This window comes from Triturus cristatus, chromosome 6 (genome assembly GCF_964204655.1).
Source record: "Triturus cristatus chromosome 6, aTriCri1.1, whole genome shotgun sequence".
In the NCBI taxonomy this organism is placed as follows: domain Eukaryota; kingdom Metazoa; phylum Chordata; class Amphibia; order Caudata; family Salamandridae; genus Triturus; species Triturus cristatus.
Window position 1 is genome coordinate 717145627 of NC_140589.1, and position 19014 is coordinate 717164640.

Sequence of the window (19014 nt, forward strand, 5' to 3'; positions counted from 1 at the left end):
TCTGATAAACCTTTAACAGGAATGTCACAAAAATAAGTGCCATTCTTAAGCAATTGCTCTTTCATTATAATACAAAATTAGATTATGCCCTGATTCATTGAAGTACATAGAAAAATAGCCACTCTTAAGGGATTCAAAGTGAAGTGTCTGTGAGGTGCAACTCCATAAATCCCAGCTTCCAGTCACCCTTTTGGAATCTTTTGGGTCAACACAATATGATTCTTAAGTACCAAAATGTTACGTTCAGGTCTGCTCCATCGCTTTAAAACATGATGCCCTACGTGTATTTGTTTTATTTAATTGTAAGACTCATGAACTAGATTTGATTCTGCTAAGGTCCTCTTTCCGCCACCATGCTTTTTTACGCTTTAGTTTTTTTTTTTGCTCTGCATTCCTTCTTAACACCCTTAAATTGCTGTCTTTTCTTTCTCAATACTTGTAAACATTTGTTTTTTTGTTGCCTTTTATTTTTATTCGTTTTGATTGTGTTCTGGTATTTGTATTGCTCAAAAAGGATTGGCCATAGTAGCAGTCATTTTTGATGGATTCCTCTAACTGCAGATAACTCACTCTTTGAATATCCCCAGGCTAGATGCAGAGACTTTTATAGCAATGCCTTTTGTGTGCAGATAGGTAGCTCTGCATTGACTCTGTACTGCCCCAGAAGTGATAGAGCGTGCTGCATATGAGCGCCACCCAGGCTTGCTGACGTTTCTTCCCTTATTTTTAGCCCTTGGGCTCATCTGGAGATCCCTACTCTGTGTTGGTCTTCCAATGACCTCATATTGGACCTCAGACAGTGTACCAGGGGACAAGGTCTCCTCCAAAAACAAGTTTCAAGCCATGCCATGAGTGCAGAAAGCAGATATTGGTTATGAACCCAATCAACATGTGTCTTTGGTGTTTGGGCTCTTGTCATGAGTCAAAGTTATGTCATAAAATGTGCCCTCATGTACCTTAAGTGAGTTGAGGAGTGAGGTGAAACATTTTGTTTCTGCACATAAGAAATTGCTGATGAAACTGAAGTTCCTCTCCTTTTTGGACTCCTAGCTTTGTGCATATTCGCCAGCCCTATCGCCTGCAATCAGGGCTGCCTCTTTGACTCATCCAGATATTGCAAGAGACCACTCAGGATCTTAAGTTGTGGCAGCCAAGCACCAGCCTGACCTGTGGCAGGCCACTCATTCTTCCTTACCTAGACTTTGTTGTTGTGACATATGCGTCACTTGTGGGTTGGGGAGGCAGGGATGGGTGGATATTGGGTGAGGGTCACCTGGAGGAGGTGCTGATTCAGACACCTCTGGTCTCCTGTGGAGAGCTTGCTCCATATCAATCTTCTGGAGCTTCAGGTGGTCCATCTGGCCCTACCGTCACTCCAGGCAATGCTGGTGCTGGTCCTCATGGACCATATGAACACTGTATGTTTATGATGGTAGCCAGCCGTCTGGCAGGAGTTTTGAATGCCAGAGCAAATGGGCAAGGGACATCTTTGATCAATAGGGCATGCACTGGTTAGATCCGTACACAAGTGCAGAGAACATGCAGTTTCAAAACAGCTGCACAATGGGGTTTCCTCCAGAAATGTCACTGAGAGAAGCATTCAGACTGTTATGCAATAAGGTTCTCCTGTATGTGTTCTCCCCACTGCTTCTCACTCCTCAAATTCTGAGGAAAGTCAGGATAAATAGCGCCCAAGTCATCTTAATAGCCTCAGACTAGGCCAGGAGAGTATAGTAACCCAAACTCATGAGCAGGAGTATTTGGCCTCTAATCCTACAACCACTTCAGGGGGAACTCCTGTCTGACACCAGTCAATCAATCAGTAGTTTGTTAAGCGCGCCTACTCTCCCGTAAGGGTCCAAAGGAGCTGGGGGGGGGGGAACGAGGGGCGTTAGCAGGCTTCAGTCCATCGGGGGGGGGGGCGGTCTGTCGAAGAGCCAGGTTTTGAGGTTTCTTGCGAAGATGGGGAGTGATGTCTGTCTGAGATGGAGCTAAAGGGGCGTTCCAGGTTCGGGCCACGAGGAAGGAGAAGGAGCGGCCTCCTGATCTGGTCTTTCTGGTGCGAGGAACCACAGCGTAAGAGAGCTGGGCTGATCGTATGGTCCTCTAGGGTGCGTGGAATTTGAGTCTGCTGTTAAGGTATGCTGGTCCGGTGTCGTGGAGGGCCTTGTGGGCGTGGGTGAGCATCTTGAAGGTCTCTGCAAGCTACTCCTCCATGCATTGAGATTGGGCAGAAACAGTTAAATGTGAATGTGTTTGATCTGCTGGACTCAGTAGTTGTCTTCTTTGTAGCTAGATGTCCTTTGACAAGGTCCATCTATTTTGGGAGAAGATTGTTGCCTTGTGTGGCATTTCTTATGTTGACCCTCTGCAGGCCAAACTTTTGACTATATTCTTGTTTTGTCGTTGGCCAAGCATGTTGTTGCAGTGAGCACAGTTAAAGGTTATCTGTCTGCCCTTTCATCCATTTTATATTTCCTTGATAAACCCTCTTTGTTTAAATCTCCTTTTGTGATGTGTTTTATCACAGGTCCAACTCAATTGTTTCCCCCAAAGCCTTTCATCATGCCACAATGGAATTTGAATTAATGTTAACTTTACATATTTTTGCACCTTTTGAGCCAGTGCTCAGCTCCTCATTGAGACTAGTAACGCTCCAAACTGTTTTCTTTATTACCATTACCTCTGTGCACCCTAATAAGTAAATTGCAGCCACTCTCGGTTCAACTGCTGTACAGCACTTTCTTCCTGGCCAATTTGGCGCGAGGACCCGAACAGCCTAATGTTGTGATACCTTTTCTTGTCTGCCATATTCAGTCTGTGTTTTTTGCATCATATCACCTTCCAAAGAAGATGAGAGGGTTAGATCGATTCGACTCTAAAGGGGCTTTGAGTTTCTACAGTGACTGCACAAAATCACATGAATGATCAGCTCTTAGTGTGATTCTTTTGGGCAGGAAAGGGAAGATAGTGTAGACAATGACCCTGTGAATGACCTCTGTATCAAAATCTGCTTTACTCTGGCCAAGAATCAACTTCCTAGGGGGCCTTGGGATCATTTCACCAGGGCCCAGTTCAAGGAAGTTGCTGGTTATGGAGTTCTTCCAGACTGCAAAGTGGGTGTAGGTGTGCACATTCAAAAAAACACCACTGCCTTAACAAGCAGGTCCGATGCGAGAGCCATTTTGCCCACTTTATTCTGCAATATTTCTTAATCTTGTTCTATTCCTCAGACTCTCTTTGAGAGGTACTGCTGTGGTACCAATGTAAAGTGAGGAATATGCAATTAAGAATATCAATCAGTTACTTATCTTCTGCATTTAGCACGTTTTCTGGTGGAAATTCTAACGGCAGACTGCAGACTCTCTCTCAGGAGATCTCCATTAATAATCATAAGCACTGAATGGTCCCGCCGACTTGTATCCCCACACATGCGCCTGACTATTCAGTACTTATGATTTCAATAGTGATTCCCCTGAGAGAGAACTAGTATTACAGGTAAACCATTCCTTCCTGACTGCCCCCCAGCCACCCTGCTCTGTGGCGTAGGCTCTTGAACGTGATTATAAGATTCCAAGTTAGATTTTGGCATGGTAGCCTACAGTTTGTTGACCTACTCCGTATCTAAGGGCATGGAAGGAGAAAGATTAAGAAACTGACTTGTGTAGGTATGGCCCATAAATGCAGCTCCATTACATCACTGCTGGGATCCTATGAAGTCACTGAAGAGCCAGACCGTGCACCCGGAGCCTTGTTGTAAAAGTCTTTGGATCCAGTCTGGCACCAGGCGATAGTCTAAAGGTGCAGGAACTCTGGTTAGATAGAGTATTCACCAGAAAAAGTGTTACCAAAGATAAGTAACTTGTTTTGCTACCAAATGTATTGTTGGTGATATTACTGGCAGGCATTTAGATCTCCTTCCAGCAGAAGTTTCAGGATAGTTTAATGCCTAACATTTCTTAGACTCTGAAACTACATATAGTTTGGAGTAAACACAAGGTGGTTGGCATCTAGAGGTATTTTGGAATAGGGATCTAGTTTGGTATTAACTGAGCATCCAAATATATTAACACCATGGCTATCTAGTTTACATTCTCTTATGTATTTACAAAATTATGAAATGGTTTTGTGGGTTGAGCCAGCAACTGTTCTCAGATCCTTTGTCTGACTCTAAATATTTTGGAACTGCTCCTAGACTCATCATGCTCTTTCCAGTTAAAGGCTTCTTGACTTTCTGATGTTTGACTCACAGGATAGGTGACTGATTAATCACTTACCTTCAATTGGATATGCAAGAGGACTTGGAATTTTCAGAGTTTTTCTCAAAATAATTTGGGAAAGTTTTGCTTTCTGATTGCAATCTAATTGCAAAAACAAAAAGTGGACTGCATGTTTGTCTGGTCTGCCAATCTCTCTCTCTGTATTGTAACACCAAGCTTACTTTCACGGTGTGCATCACAGGCTTTTTAAAGCGTATAGTCTTTACCTTGAGCAAATGCTAGAATGGGGTGCTGTTACATTCAAAATTTCTATGTTGACCTCTGGATTTTATTTTCTCCCGATTCTAGCTCTGTGGTTGAATTATTACTTGGTTGTTGCATTTGGATGCCTCCTTCCAAATACAAGGAAGATGCCCCATTCATCATGTTGCCCTTGAACCTGCAAATCACCAGAAAACCCTAATTCTCTTCCAGGAGATACTCATCAATAGTCATAAGCACCGAGTAATCCTTGCCCATGTGCTGGACCCCGGAGCATATACAAAAATACATATATATGTGTATGTTTATTACCCCAAGTACATAGTACTTCCAAAAACATACATATATACATGTATACACATCTAAATATGCAGCCTATAATATGTCCAATAGACTGAAAAGCCAAAATTACATGGATTTCTACTGTAAGAAAATATCACATGTAAATAATGTAACCTAGAACATATTCTGCAGTAATGTTCAACAACAACCCTTTATTTTCATAAAGAAAAACAGGTAATTGTAGGCAATATGTTCTGAGGCTGCATAGATGAATAATCATCACCATATAACAAAAAACTGGCACCTTGCCGTTAAGGCTTCAGAGAACCTGGGCACCATGCCATTAAGACCTCCAGGAGCCCCCTGCTATCATGCACCACAGGTGACAGTTAGGTCAGTTCTTTTTTCCGGCTCCTTCTGTGAGGATCCTGGAGCTTGAGCTCGGTCTTTTTTTGAATTTTTCAATCAGAAATTGATGTTAAAGGCATATGGGCTGCAGATCACACACTAGTGCATAGATCGCCATCTGGTGGTGGGCCCGGATGATTATACTTTGTTGTTGTCCTGGAAGAGTCTTTGTATGGTAGATGACTCCTCCTCTGGAGCATAGTGTGTATGGGCATCGACTCCATCTTCAGATTGTTTTTTTCCGCCATCGAGCTCGGATGTGTACGTCGCTCCCGCTCGCTTTCGTTATCGATCTCTTTTCGATGCGCATTCCCTGATCCCTACCGTCGGTATTGTTTTTGATCGAGACTTCCTTCTACACGCGTACCAAACAACCTGCACTTTTCGTTTCCGATGCTCGTCGAGGGCCGTCTGGCCCAACTGCGCCATTGGGCCTTCGGCTCATGGAAAGAACACCATTCAAAAAGTGCCCTCTGTGTGGACACAAATTCCCCCACACTGATCTACATGAGGTGTGCAATTTGTGCTTGTCCCCAGAGCACGAGAGCCGAGATTGCCAGGCCTGTGCTTCGTTCCGGTCCAAAAAGACAATAAGGGACAGCCGAGCTCGGAGAGTCATGGCATAATCGTCTTCATCGGCACCAGAAACCCTTGTCCAGGACACTCAAGTCCAACCGGAGTCCGAAGAAGTGCAACAGCAGGAAGAAGTCATAATTTCCAAAGCCGAGGATTCAGCTTTCGGAACCAACGAGCAGGCAGAAGATGATGATCCCCTTCCAGCTGGTCAACCGGTCGAAAGTACAGACGACCCTATTCTTACCCCCACACCTCGTGAGGCTTCGGTTCCACCTCCACCTTCGGGCCCAGGTGCACACCGATCACAAACTTCCAATGCCCCGCCTTCAGGCTCGAGCCAGCCTTCAGTCAACCCCGATTAACAAAAGGTTCTTAAACCAAAAGTGAAACCGATACAGACTTCGGCACCGAAGAAAACTTCGGTACCCAAAATTGACGAACAAAAGTCCAGTCCGACACCGAAACAAACTTCGGCACCTAAGACAATCAAACCGAAGCCAAGACCGGGACCAAAACAAACTCCAGCACCTAAGACGGTCAAAGCCAAGCACAGCACCGAAGCCAACTTCGATACCTAAGCACACTTCGGCACCTAAAACTGTCGACCCGAAACAAGCTTCGGCACCAACAACTCCGGATCAGAAGAAAATCTCCGATCCGAAGAAAAAATTCGAGCCGAAAAAAGCTTCCGACCACAAGTCTACGGAACCCAAACCTCAATCCACTCCTAAGACTGTACCGGACATCGGTAAACCAAGTAAACAGCTTGATTCCAAACAGGACAAACAGGCCCCGAAGAAGGATTCTTCCATAGAAGAGCTTTTCCACCCAGACCCAAAACAAAAGACTCTTCATATCCATCCAAAGACTGGACATATAATCACTGTACCTTATAAACGAAAACCGGAATTTCCTCCCACACCTTCAGTTCCACTCAAAAAACATGCTCAAACTTCTCCCAAAAGGGTACCTTCACTAGAACTGCCAGATCCTTATATTTCCCCCACACACTCGCCACTCAGCCCACATAACCCTGATGACGATATTTCTGAGGGAATAGAAGATGAGCAACCCTTAGAGGACCCAGACGATATTCCTGGCCCATCAGGTGATCCTTGGGAAGACTACAATGCACCAGATGCCCCGGATCTTCCCCAAGATGACGTATACCCCTCTAGGCCATCTCCTCCAGATGACACCATAGGGTTTACACCACTCGTTCACAGAGCAGCAGCCTTTCATGGGGTCGATCTCCATACTGACCCAATGGATGACGACTTCCTTATGGACACACTATTACCCTCTCATAAGACCACAACCATCTTGCCAATGCTTAAAGGGGTTACAAAGCACGCACCAGACGTATTCAAAGATCCTGTCAGAGCCAGGGTAATTAACCCCAGGTTGGAGAAAAAATACCAAGCCGCTCCATCTGACCCAGCCTATATCAAGGGCCATCTACCATTACTCTTTAGTGGTTTCCAACGCACAGAAAAGAGCAAATTCTCAAACAGGGACGCTCCACCCCCTGATAAAGAATCCAAACTCTTAGATGCTTCAGGGAAACGCATGACATCTCAAGCAGCAAATGTCTGGAGAATTGCCAACACCCAAGCTCTGTTGGACAGATACGATAGGGCTCATTACGATGAGCTTGAAACCCTACATCTTCCAGACAAATACAAGACCCGGGCTACTCATATAATACAAGAACGGAAGGTTATTACTAATACTTCCATCCGTTGCGCTCTACATGCTGCTGAGACAGCCTCAAGAGCAATAAATACTGGCATACTTTGACGCAGGCATGCCTGGCTGCGTATTTCTGGTTTCAAACCAGAAGTACAAACAAGTATTCTCAATTAACCCTTTGACCAACAGCATTTGTTTGGCCCCCCAGTTGATGCCTCTCTTGAAAAAATGAAAAAGGACACTGACATCGCAAAATCCATGGGAGCTTTACAAAATCAAACTCCCAGAGCATCCTTTCATCGCTCCTCATATAGGGGCGCCTCAACAACTTTTCCTACCAACACTGCATCCTCTTCTTACAAAACTCCCACCCAATCCTCGCCCAATAGAGGTTTTTACAGAGGAGGATACAGAGGCAACAATACTAAAGGCAGAGGTAACAACACCCGTGCTGCCTCTGCCCCCAAGCAGTGACTTCCCTCCTTTCCCCCAGACCATTCCACGCCTGTCGGGGGAGATAACAACAGTTTCTACCTGTCTGGAACTCCATCACAACAGACAAGTGAGTGAGACAAATAATGCACTCAGGTTATTGCCTGGAGCTCACTTCCACTCCTCCAACAATACCACCCAATCAGCGTCCCATGTCACAAGAGCATCTCACACTCCTAAAACAGGAGGTTGTTGCTCTACTACACAAACGAGCAATAGAACCAGTTCCACTACACCAGCAAAACACAGGGGTTTACTCGCTGTATTTCCTTATTCCCAAAAAAGACGGCTCTCTCAGACCTATACTGGACCTCAGACCCCTGAACCTTTACATACAGTCAGACCACTTCCATATAGTCACGTTACAGCAGGCGACTTCCTTGCTACCCTACATCTCAAGGACGCCTGCTTTCACATTCCCATTCACCAAGCTCACAGGAAGTACCTTCGGTTTGTAGTGGACGGTCAGCATTACCAATTCAAAGTCCTCCCCTTCGGGGTCACTACAGCACCCCGAGACTTCACAAAATGTCTTGCGGTAGTAGCAGCACACTTGAGAAGGGAAAACATCCATGTCTTTCCATATCTGGACGACTGGTTAATAAAAGCCAAGTCATACCAGCAATGCGTCCAGCACACACACAAGACCATTCACCTCTTACACAAACTCAGATTCACTATAAACAAAGCAAAGTCGCGCCTCCAACCATCCCGGTCTCAACAGTATCTGGGTGCCACAATAGACACCTCCAAAGGACTTGCATCCCCAACCCAATAAGAATACAGGCCATGCAAACTCTTATACAAAAATTTCAACTGCAACACTCACTAACAGCTCGAGTGTTCATGCAACTAATTGGAATGATGGCTCTTGCATTTTCGTAGTACCGTACGTAAGACTCCAGATGCGTCCCCTACAAGAGTGCTTAGCAAGCCAGTGGAACCAAGCTCAAGGTCAACTAACAGAGCTGGTGGTGGTGGACGGCCGGGCACATCGCTCTCTGCAGTGGTGGAACACCAAAAACCTTTCCAAAGGACGGCCGTTCCTAGAGCCAGTTCCACATGTGGTGCTAACCACAGACGCATCCCTCATCGGCTGGGGAGCTCATCTGTCAGAGCACACAGTTCAAGACAAATGGACACCGCAACAAAAGCTACTCCACATAAACCATCTGGAGTTGCTAGCCATTTTTCTAGCACTAAAATCCTTTCAAAATTACCTATCAGGCAAGACTGTCTTAGTCCGCACAGACAATATGACAGCCATGTATTACATCCAAAAACAGGGAGGAACACACTCCTTGCAACTCTCCCGGCTGGCGCAGAGCATATGGAGGTGGGCCATTCCTCAAAAAATCTATCTACTAACAGAGCATCTTCCAGGAGTTCAAAATCAGATTGCGGATCTGTTGAGTCGTCGGAGCCAACAGATTCACGAGTGGGAACTTCATCCGCAAGTTCTTCAACCTTTCCTTCAAGTATGGGGACAGCCACAAATAGATCTGTTCGCCACACACCTAAACTCCAAATGCCCAAGCTTCGCCGCCAGGTATCCACACCCATTGTCCAAAGGCAATGCGATATGGATGAGTTGGTCAGGCAAATTTGCATACGCTTTTCCGCCTCTCCCACTCATTCCGTTAGGGGTGCGCAAGCTGCAGCAACACTCCCTCACACTGATCCTAATTGCACCAACATGGGCAAGGCAACCGTGGTACACCACACTACTAGAACCTTCAGTGGTACCATATCAAAAACTGCAACTCTCACCACATCTGTTAACACAGAACCATGGAGAGATCATGCATCCGGACCCCATGCAGCTCAACCTAGCAATTTGGCTCCTGAGGTGTTAGAATTTGGAGATCTCAACCTCCCACCTGATTGCATGAACGTTATCAAAGAAGCTAGACGTCCTGCCACTCGAGCTTGCTACGCGGCTAAATGGAAAAGATTTGTTATATATTACACCAATAACAACATCAACCCATACGATGTTTCCATCCAGAACATCATATTCTATTTGCTGTGTCTCCACAAATGCACTTTAGCATACTCCTCAATCTGAAAGAAACACGTTAGTTAGAATCCTCACCTTAGAATATTCCCAGGCGTCGGGCTGGATATGGAAAGATTTTTCGTCCGCAATACACTTGCGCGTCGCTAGGCGTCGTCTGCGGCTCCGCGTCCATCGTCGGCGTCGTGCGCTGGGATGACGTCGTCAGAGTACTTAGACGCCGCCCTCGCGCGCTGACGTCAGTTCTTCTTTTTGTCCGCTCCAGACAGCGCCGATCCGGGAAGAGCATACCCTTTTAGTCATTTTTTGACTCAAACTTTTGGACTCTTATGGTCATATTCTCGTCGACACGACTCTGGTGCCGGTAGGATGCCTGGTTTTAAACCTTGTGACTCCTGTCACCGACTGATGTCGGTTATGGACCACCACCGCCGCCGGTGCCTCTACTGCCTTGGGGCCGACCACGATGCCGAGTCGTGCCTCGACTGCCGGGCCTTGACTTCGAAGGCTAGGCGGGAGCGGTCCCGCAAGCTACTTGAGCTCCGACAGTCGGCTCCGCGCCGTTCACTGTCCCGGTCGAGGAGGAGGTTGAGGGACCGGTCGCGGAGCCGCAGCCATCACCACTCGTCTGGTTCCAAGTCTTCGGGTAAGTCCAAGCATAGTAAGAATTCCAAGAGGCGACATCGCTCTTTGGGCTCCCCTCGCCGGTCGCTCGAATGGGCTGAGGGTTCGGGTGGTACCACCCACGGCTCCGTTGGAGCCGCAGGAGTCACGTCCGTCCCCATACCCGCCGGTCCCTGGGACTGACGCGACTCCGGCCTTCCTCTCGGCCATGAGAGGCCTGACTCCGCCGTCGACGCCTGCTGGCGCGGCTTCGGGCCCCGCAGGCTCGACTGGGAGGCCTAGCGCGCCGGCGGCTCCGGCCCTGGCGCTGTCGTCGACTCCGGTCCCGACGCCGCAGGTCCCCGCGGGATCCAGGCCTGGATCCCAGTCGGCGCTGGGCGACCTCACGACCCCTCCGCCGGCGCAGACTCCGGTGCCACCACCGCCGCTGCCTTCGGACGCCGCAGTTTCCCGGTCCGGGCCCGGTGTCGGAGCTGCACCGTCCGGCGCCGGACCAGACGCCGATGGGTGGCAATTTCATCTTCCGCCCGGCTCCAATCATTCCTCCTGTCTACCAGGAATCTGATGACGGTGGCGACTGGGAGGGGTCTTATGACCCTCTGGCCCGGCAGGGCCAGTTATCACAGGACTGGGCAGACGAGCTGGGGGATGCCAGTGGTCTTGACACCTCCCCTGACACTGGCTTCATCTCTCCTCCGACCGTGGCTTCGGAGGAAGGTGCTGCATTTTCCGTGGTGCTGCGCAAGGCAGCTGAAGCCCTTGGGCTGGAGCTACCTGCTGTGGCCGTGAGGACTAACCTCCTCACAGAAGTGCTCCAACCGTCAGCAAGCTCCTCGGAGCCTCGGCTGCAGTTTTATGAAGCACTAGTGGACGTTCTGAAGGGCACCTGGTCCAAGCCCTCCACAGTACCTCCTGTGGACCGGAACGTGGCCTGGCGCCACCGCCCTGCACCGGGCGACCCCAGTTTTCTGTCCATGCACCCCACGCCCGAGAGCCTGGTTATCCAGGCCTCTACTTCCCAGACCTCCTTCCCGTCCGCTCCCCCGGATCGGGAATCCAAGAGGCTAGACCAGTTTTGTAAGAAGCTGTTCTCCTCCCTTAGTTTGGGATTGCGGTCTATTAACACCGCTTATCTCGTGGACCGTTACTCCCACTCCCTGTGGGATACGGTGGAGGATGTGCTGCCCCAGTGTCCGGAGGAGGCCCGGACACTGCTCGCCCAGGCACTTGCCGAGGGGCGGGATGCAGCGCGGCATGCAATCCAATGTGGACTGGACACTACGGACTCGCTGGGTAGGGCAATGTCTACCACGGTGGCGCTTCGTCGCCACGCCTGGCTGCAGTCCACGAGTTTTTCTGGAGATGTCCAGAGCACCCTCATGGACATGCCCTTCGATGGCAGTCGCCTTTTTGGCGACAAAGCAGATAGTGCGCTGGAGCGCTTTAAGGACTCCAGGGCTATGGCCAAGTCCTTGGGCCTCTCGGCCCGCGCCCGCAAGCTTCCGCTTTTCGCCCCTTTCGTGGCCAAGGAAGGGGCGCCCCCTCACATCCGCCCAGCCACAGGCCGCAGAACCAACCTCCACGCGGTCGTTGACGTGGATTCCTCCGAGGTGGTACAGGGGGACAACGTGCCGGTCCATCCACATCTACCCCAGCAGCATCCGCCTCAAAGCCCTCCTAGTCCGTGATTTCAGGCCCATTCCATGCCCGTGGGAGGCAGAGTTCGCCATCACCTGCTCCACTGGCGTTCCATCACGTCGGACAGGTGAGTGCTGCAAATCGTCCGAAGGGGCTACTCCCTCCCCTTCGAGGCGACCCCTCCAGCCATGCCACCGAATTTCGGGGGATCATTTGCAACTTCTGCAGGAGGAAGTTGCGGCCCTCTTGGCCAAGGGGGCCATCGAGCGCGTTCCTGGTCCAGAAGTAGGTCGTGGTTGTTATTCCCACTACTTTCTGGTCCTATCATGGACCTCAGGAGCATCAACACCTTCCTCCGGAAGGAGAAGTTCAAGATGCTCACTGTAGCTCAGGTTCTTACTGCCCTAGACCCTGGAGACTGGATGGTAGCATTGGACTAGCAGGACGCATACTTCCACATCCCCGTCCTGCCGGCCTACCTGCGATTCACAGTGGGCCAGGAGCATTTTCAGTTTACCGTGCTCCCCTTCAGCCTCACCAGTGCTCCTCGGGTGTTCACGAAAGTGATGGCGGTGGTCGCAGCTAATCTGTGCAGATCAGGGGTTTCAGTCTTCCCCCATCTCGACGACTGGTTGTTGAAGGCGGGCTCGCCCCAGGCAGTCGTCTCCCACCTCCAGACTACGGCAGACCTCTTGCATTCGCTTGGGTTCTCCATCAATGTGCCGAAGTCGCATCAGAGTCCCTCCCAGCAGCTCCTCTTCATCGGAGCGGTTCTGGACTCTGCGCAGTTCCGGGCCTATCCTCCGGAACAGCGGGTCCAGGATATTCAGGCTCTGATTCCTATCTTTCAGCCTCTATCCCGGGTTTCGGTCAGGTTGGTGCTGCGGCATCTGGGTCTGATGGCCTCCTGCATCCTGTTAGTGCATCACACCAGGTGGCGAATACGGGCTCTGCAGTGGGACCTGAAGTTTCAGTGGGCCCAGCATCGGGACAACCTGTCCGACCACGTCCTGATCTCAGAGGGCACTGCGAGACAGTTGCAGTGGTGGCTCACGGATCGTGATTGGGTCAGTGGCAGATCCCTCTCCCTACCCCAACCGGAGCACATAGTGGTGACGGATGCGTCTCTCCTGGGATGGGGAGACCACATGGGAGAGGTGGAGATCAGAGGCCTCTGGTATACGGCGGAGTCCCGTCTCCATATCAACCTTCTGGAGCTGAGGGCGATCCGGCTTGAAACTGAAGGCCTGTCTAGATCTGTCCGGGGAAGTGTAGTGCAGGTGTTCACGGACAACACCACCGCCATGTGGTATTGCAACAAACAAGGCGGGGTGGGGTCGTGGACCCTTTGTCAGGAGGATCTGCCCCTCTGGACATGGCTGGGACATCAGGGCATCACCCTGGTGGTTCAATATCTGGCGGGCTCTCTGAACGCCAGAGCAGACTAACTCAGCCGCCGGTGCATGACAGATCACGAATGGCGTCTAAACTTGGAGGTGGCGCAAGGCCTCTGGTTAGATCTATTCGCCACCGAAGAGAACGCGCAATGTCAGCAGTTCTGCGCGTTGGAGTTTCCAAGGCGGCACTCGCTCGGGGACGCCTTTCGTTGCGAGTGGAGTTGCGGTCTGTTGTACGCCTTTCCGCCTATACCACTTCTGCCCAGAGTGCTGAGGAAGATCAAGTGCGACCGGGCCCATGCCATCTTGGTGGCTCCGGATTGGGCACGAAGATTCTGGTATCCCGAGCTACTCAGTCTGTCGATCGTTCCCCCGATCGATCCCCCGATATGACTGCCTCTTCAGGAGGACCTTCTGTCGCAGCAGCAGGGGACGGTCCTCCACCCGAACCTGTCCAGCCTCCACCTCCATGCGTGGAGATTGAGCGGCGACAGTTGATGCAATTTGACTTGCCTCCTGAAGTCTGTGATGTGATTCTGGCAGCCAGGCGTCCCTCCACAAAATCGGTATACGCCTGCAAGTGGAACAAATTTGTGGCATGGTGCACAGCAAAGGCTGTGGATCCCCTTTCCGCCCCTCTTTCTGAGGTTCTCCTCTTTCTTCTTTCTTTGGCCCAGCAGGACTCTGCTCTGGGCACCCTAAAAGGTTATCTTTCTGCTATATCTGCTTTCTTACGGCTTCCTGATGAGCCTTCTCTTTTCAAATCCCCTGTTTCTTGCTTCCTTAAGGGCATTACTCACATGTTTCCTCCTATCCCTTTCGTAATGCCTCAGTGGGATTTGAATCTGGTCTTGACGTTTCTGATGTGCGCTCCCTTTGAGCCACTTCATAATTGTCCCCTTCGTCTCTTGACGCTTAAGACTGCTTTCCTGGTAGCCATCACCTCTGCTAGAAGGGTGAGTGAGCTCCAGGCTCTCTTCTAAGCCTCCTTTTCTTTCTATCCATCCGGACAAAGTTGTTCTTAGGACTTGTCCTTCCTTTCTCCCTAAGGTGGTAACGGCCTTTCACAGCAGGCAGTCTGTTACGTTGCCCACCTTCTTTCCGCCTCCGCATCCTTCGAAAGAGGAAGAGAGGCTCCACCGTCTGGACCCGAAACGGGCGCTGTCCTTTTATTTGGACCACACCAAGCAGTTCCGGGTGGACGACCAACTCTTTGTTGGCTACGTGGGCGCTAAGAAGGGACGGGCGGTGCACAAGCCGACCATCTCTCGGTGGGTCGTTTTGTGTATCAAAGCTTGTTACTCCTTGGCTAAAAAGGAACCTCCTGTAGGGCTGAGGGCCCATTCCACTCGGGCCACAGCGGCGACAACTGCCCTGGGCCGGGGAGTCTCCTTGCAGGACATCTGTCAGGCTGCAACGTGGGCCTTGCTGTACACTGTAGCTAAACATTATTGCCTGGACAGCCAAGTCCGGAGAGACGGCTTCTTTGGCCGTTCTGTTCTCCAGGACTTTCTGGTGTGATCTTGGTTCGCAGACCCACCACCGGGGATGGTATTGCTGGGGTATCTATTCTAAGGTGAGGAATCTTAACTAAAGTATTTCTTTCAGATGAACAAGTTACTTACCTTCGGTAACGATATATCTGTAAAACATTAGTTAGTTAGATTGCTCACCGACCCACCCATCCTCCCCGTTCTGCGAACCGATATCTAGGGTTGAGGTCATCCCTTTCAGGGCCCTAGAATTTTTTGGCACCAGTGTCGGTCTCTTGCATGGCTCTGCGTTCCTGGCACGGAAAGCTATGTACAAGAACTGACGTCAGCCCGCGAGGGTGGCGTCTAAGTACTCCATCATCCCGGCGCACAACGCTGACGACGGACGCGGAGCCGCAGACGACGCCTAGCGACGCGCAAGGGTATTGCTGACACAAAATCTTTCCGTATCCAGCCTGACGCCTGGGGATATTCTAAGGTGAGGAATCTAACTAACTAATGTTTTTTACAGATATATCATTACCGAAGGTAAGTAACTTGTTCATTAGGTTACATCTTGCTGCCATAGCGGACTACCTCCAAAACACACAGCATCTGTCATTATTCAAAGTTCCTGCCATTAAAGCCTTCATGGAAGGCCTTAAAAGAATAATTCCTCCCAGGGTACCACCCTCCCCTGTATGGAACCTCAACATTATTCTCACCAGGCTCATGGGCCCTCCATTTAAGCCTTTGCACAAGTGTGAATTACAATTCCTTTCATGGAAAGTTGCCTTTCTAGTAGCTATTACATCACTCAGAAGGGTGAGTGAGATCCAGGCACTAACAATTCAAGAACCACTCTTGCAACTCCATCACAACAAGGTGGTTCTAAGGACAAATCCCAAATTCCTTCTAAAAGTCATTTCACCATTCCATCTCAATCAGTCTGTTGAGTTGCCAGTATTCTTCTCCCAACCTCAAACAATAGCTGAGAGCTCTCCATACGTTAGATGTTAAATGAACTCTCCTCTATTATATTGATAGGACAAAGCCATTTCGTAAAACAAAACATCCTTTGGTCTCCTTTTCTCCCCCACACAAAGGTTACCCCATTTCAAAAACTGGGATTGCAAGGTGGATTGTTAAATGCATTCAAATTTGCTACCAAAAAGCAAAACGCACTCAATCCATTCCGCCTAGGGCTCATTCCACCCGTAAACTAGGGGCATCTATGGCATTTTTGGGGAACATTCCCTTAGATGATATCTGCAAAGCAGCTACATGGTCTACACCGCACACATTCACAAAGCACTACTGTGTAGATGTGCAAGCAAAGCAACAAGCTAGTGTGGGTCAGACTGTACTCAAAACACTATTTCAAACCACTGCAACAGATACTGGTACTCACCGCTAAGGGAGAGAACTGCTATGCAATCTATGCACTAGTGTGTGATCTGCAGCCCATATGCCTCGAACGGAAAATGCTACTTACCAGTGTGCATCTGTTCTTGGCATGTAGGGCTGCAGAGTCACACCCGCCCACCCGCCTCCCCGGCTGCCTCTATCTGTTCCAGTAATATCTTAATTAGATATATTATTCATGGGCATCTCTTTCTGTTCTCACACAACTCCATAATTTCCCGTAATGGCGAAAAGCAATCTGAAGATGGAATCGATGCCCATGCGCACTATGCTCCAGAGGAGTCATCATCTACCATATAAAGTCTCTTCCAGGACAACAACAAAGTGTAATCATCCGGGCCCACCACCAGATGGTGATCTATGCACTAGTGTGTGACTCTACAGCCCTACATGCCAAGAACAGATGCATACTGGTAAGTAGCTTTTTCCTTTCTACTACTTCATTCAACATTTTTCTTGGCTGGTACTATTTTCTAACTACTTTCTGACATTTTTACTAACTTTTTATGTTCAGAAATGCCAGCTTTGTTTAACAAATGTCCTTCCTGTGGGAAGAAGATTGTGAAATCCAACCCTCACTCTGTGTGTATTGTGTTTGCCATCCTCACACTATCCACAGAAGTGTTAGTACTGTCAACAATTTTCTAAAAGAACTCTGCGTAACAGAGAAAAGATCAGACTTCATGCGTCGTTGGAGAGAGGAAAAACCAAAAGTGGCCTTGAGACTCATTCCAAGAAGCCCTCCTCTCATGGACAACATAAGAAGGGTCGATCTGCTTCACCTTCTTCCAGAAGAAAGTAGATTCCAGAGTGCTCGCCGCCCGTGTCGAAACCGGCTTCAGAAAAGCAAGCAAGTAAGTCATTCGGCGACGCCGAGGGACAGATCGCCGTCGAAGAGACAAGAAACGTCGTCAACGAAAAGTCGACGTCAACGAAAAGTCGACGTCGAAGCATACTTTGGGCTCGAAGTATGTGAGTGAAGACAGGTCTAAGTCGACGTTGAAACCTCCGTCGACGACTAGACACCAGTCGATGTCGAGATCTCCGCCTCCTTATCAAAGGTCGGCGTCGAGAGGTTCGATGATGAGAAATCCCTCTCCGACCCACAGACGGTCGACGTCGAGGGCACGATCGGCGAAGAGGAAATCGATGTCAAAGGTACCATACACCCATCGACGTTCGACGTTGAGAAGACGGTCACGACAGACGTCGAGAGCATCTTTGCAGAGACATGAATCTTCCAGTGTGTCTCCACAGCGGTCGACGTCAGTGGTGGTGGTATCTGGTTCGACGTCAAGGCAACGTTCGACGTCGAGGGAGAGGATTGTTGCCACTTCTAAAGACACACCAGAAAAACCAAGGTCGACGTCTAGGACACAGCTGTCGACGTTGAGAGAAGTGTCATCTTCTCCTGGAATCAACATTGTACAAGTCTCACCGGAGGGATCTATGGCTCCAAGAGTAAAGTCTCCTACTAACTTATCGCCACGATGGCTGGAGAGTATTAGACACTGGAAAGTGACACCTAGAGTTCCGGGAGTGCTATTCTCCAACTCTCTATCGCCACCCAGAGCCTCTGGGGGATCTCTTCCACGCAGGTCCCCAAGAAGGTCTCGATCACCTGTGAGAAGGCGTTCAAGATCAAGAGAGCCTTGAAGATCTCGCCGCTCTCCTACTCCTAGGAAAAAACATAGATCTCCAACAACAACTGCGTCAACAAGATCTTCTATTAGAGATTATTCTCCTACTCTATCCACAACACCCCCATCTAGGGTGTCCCCGATAGACAATCTTGGAACTTTTAATGAAGTCCTTTGTAGGGGTGCCAACAAGTTCAATATCACTATGTATACTCCACCAGCTTCCACATCGGTGATCTTTGAAACTTTACATCACAGGTCTTCTACAAAGCCTCTGCTTCTTTGGTTCCAGGTCCTCTAGAACCTGCAATGCAGACCTTCCTTACCTCGGCCACAGTGGGTTCAGTTCCCACTAGGATTTCCAAGAAATATAAGGCCCCAGAGCAGGACCCGTTTTTTTTCGTGCAGTCCCACCTCCAGACTCTGTGATAGTGGCTGCAGCCAGGAAGGCACATTCGGCTGCATCTTCTTCAACTGCCCCACAAGAGAAGGACAGCAAGAATATGGATTCTCTGGGAAAACAAATGTGTAATACTTCGGCTTCGATTATGAAGGTGGCTAGTGCTTCCGCCCTGCTGGGTCGGTACGATAGGTCTCTCTAGGATTCCTTGGCGAGATTCTCAGAAAAACTCCAGAAGGAGGATCAACAGGACTTCCAAGAAATATTACATGAAGGCGTACTGGTAGCTAATCCGGTTATAAGTGCAGCCGCAGATGCATCTGACTTGGCGGCCCATGGATACTCGCATGGCATCTGCTCAAGGAGACCGGCATGGCTTAGTCTTACGGGGCTAAAACCTGATGCACAAAGAAGGATCACAAACCTTCCATTCAACGGATCCTCTCTGTTCGGTGCCCATGCGGACAACA

General features: G+C 49.4%; 1 protein-coding gene across 1 annotated transcript in view; it reads left to right on the plus strand.

Moving 5' to 3' along the window:
* Positions 1-19014, plus strand: part of SEC63 (SEC63 protein translocation regulator) — a 669334-nt gene that overhangs the window by 512665 nt on the left and 137655 nt on the right. The window lies entirely within an intron of this gene.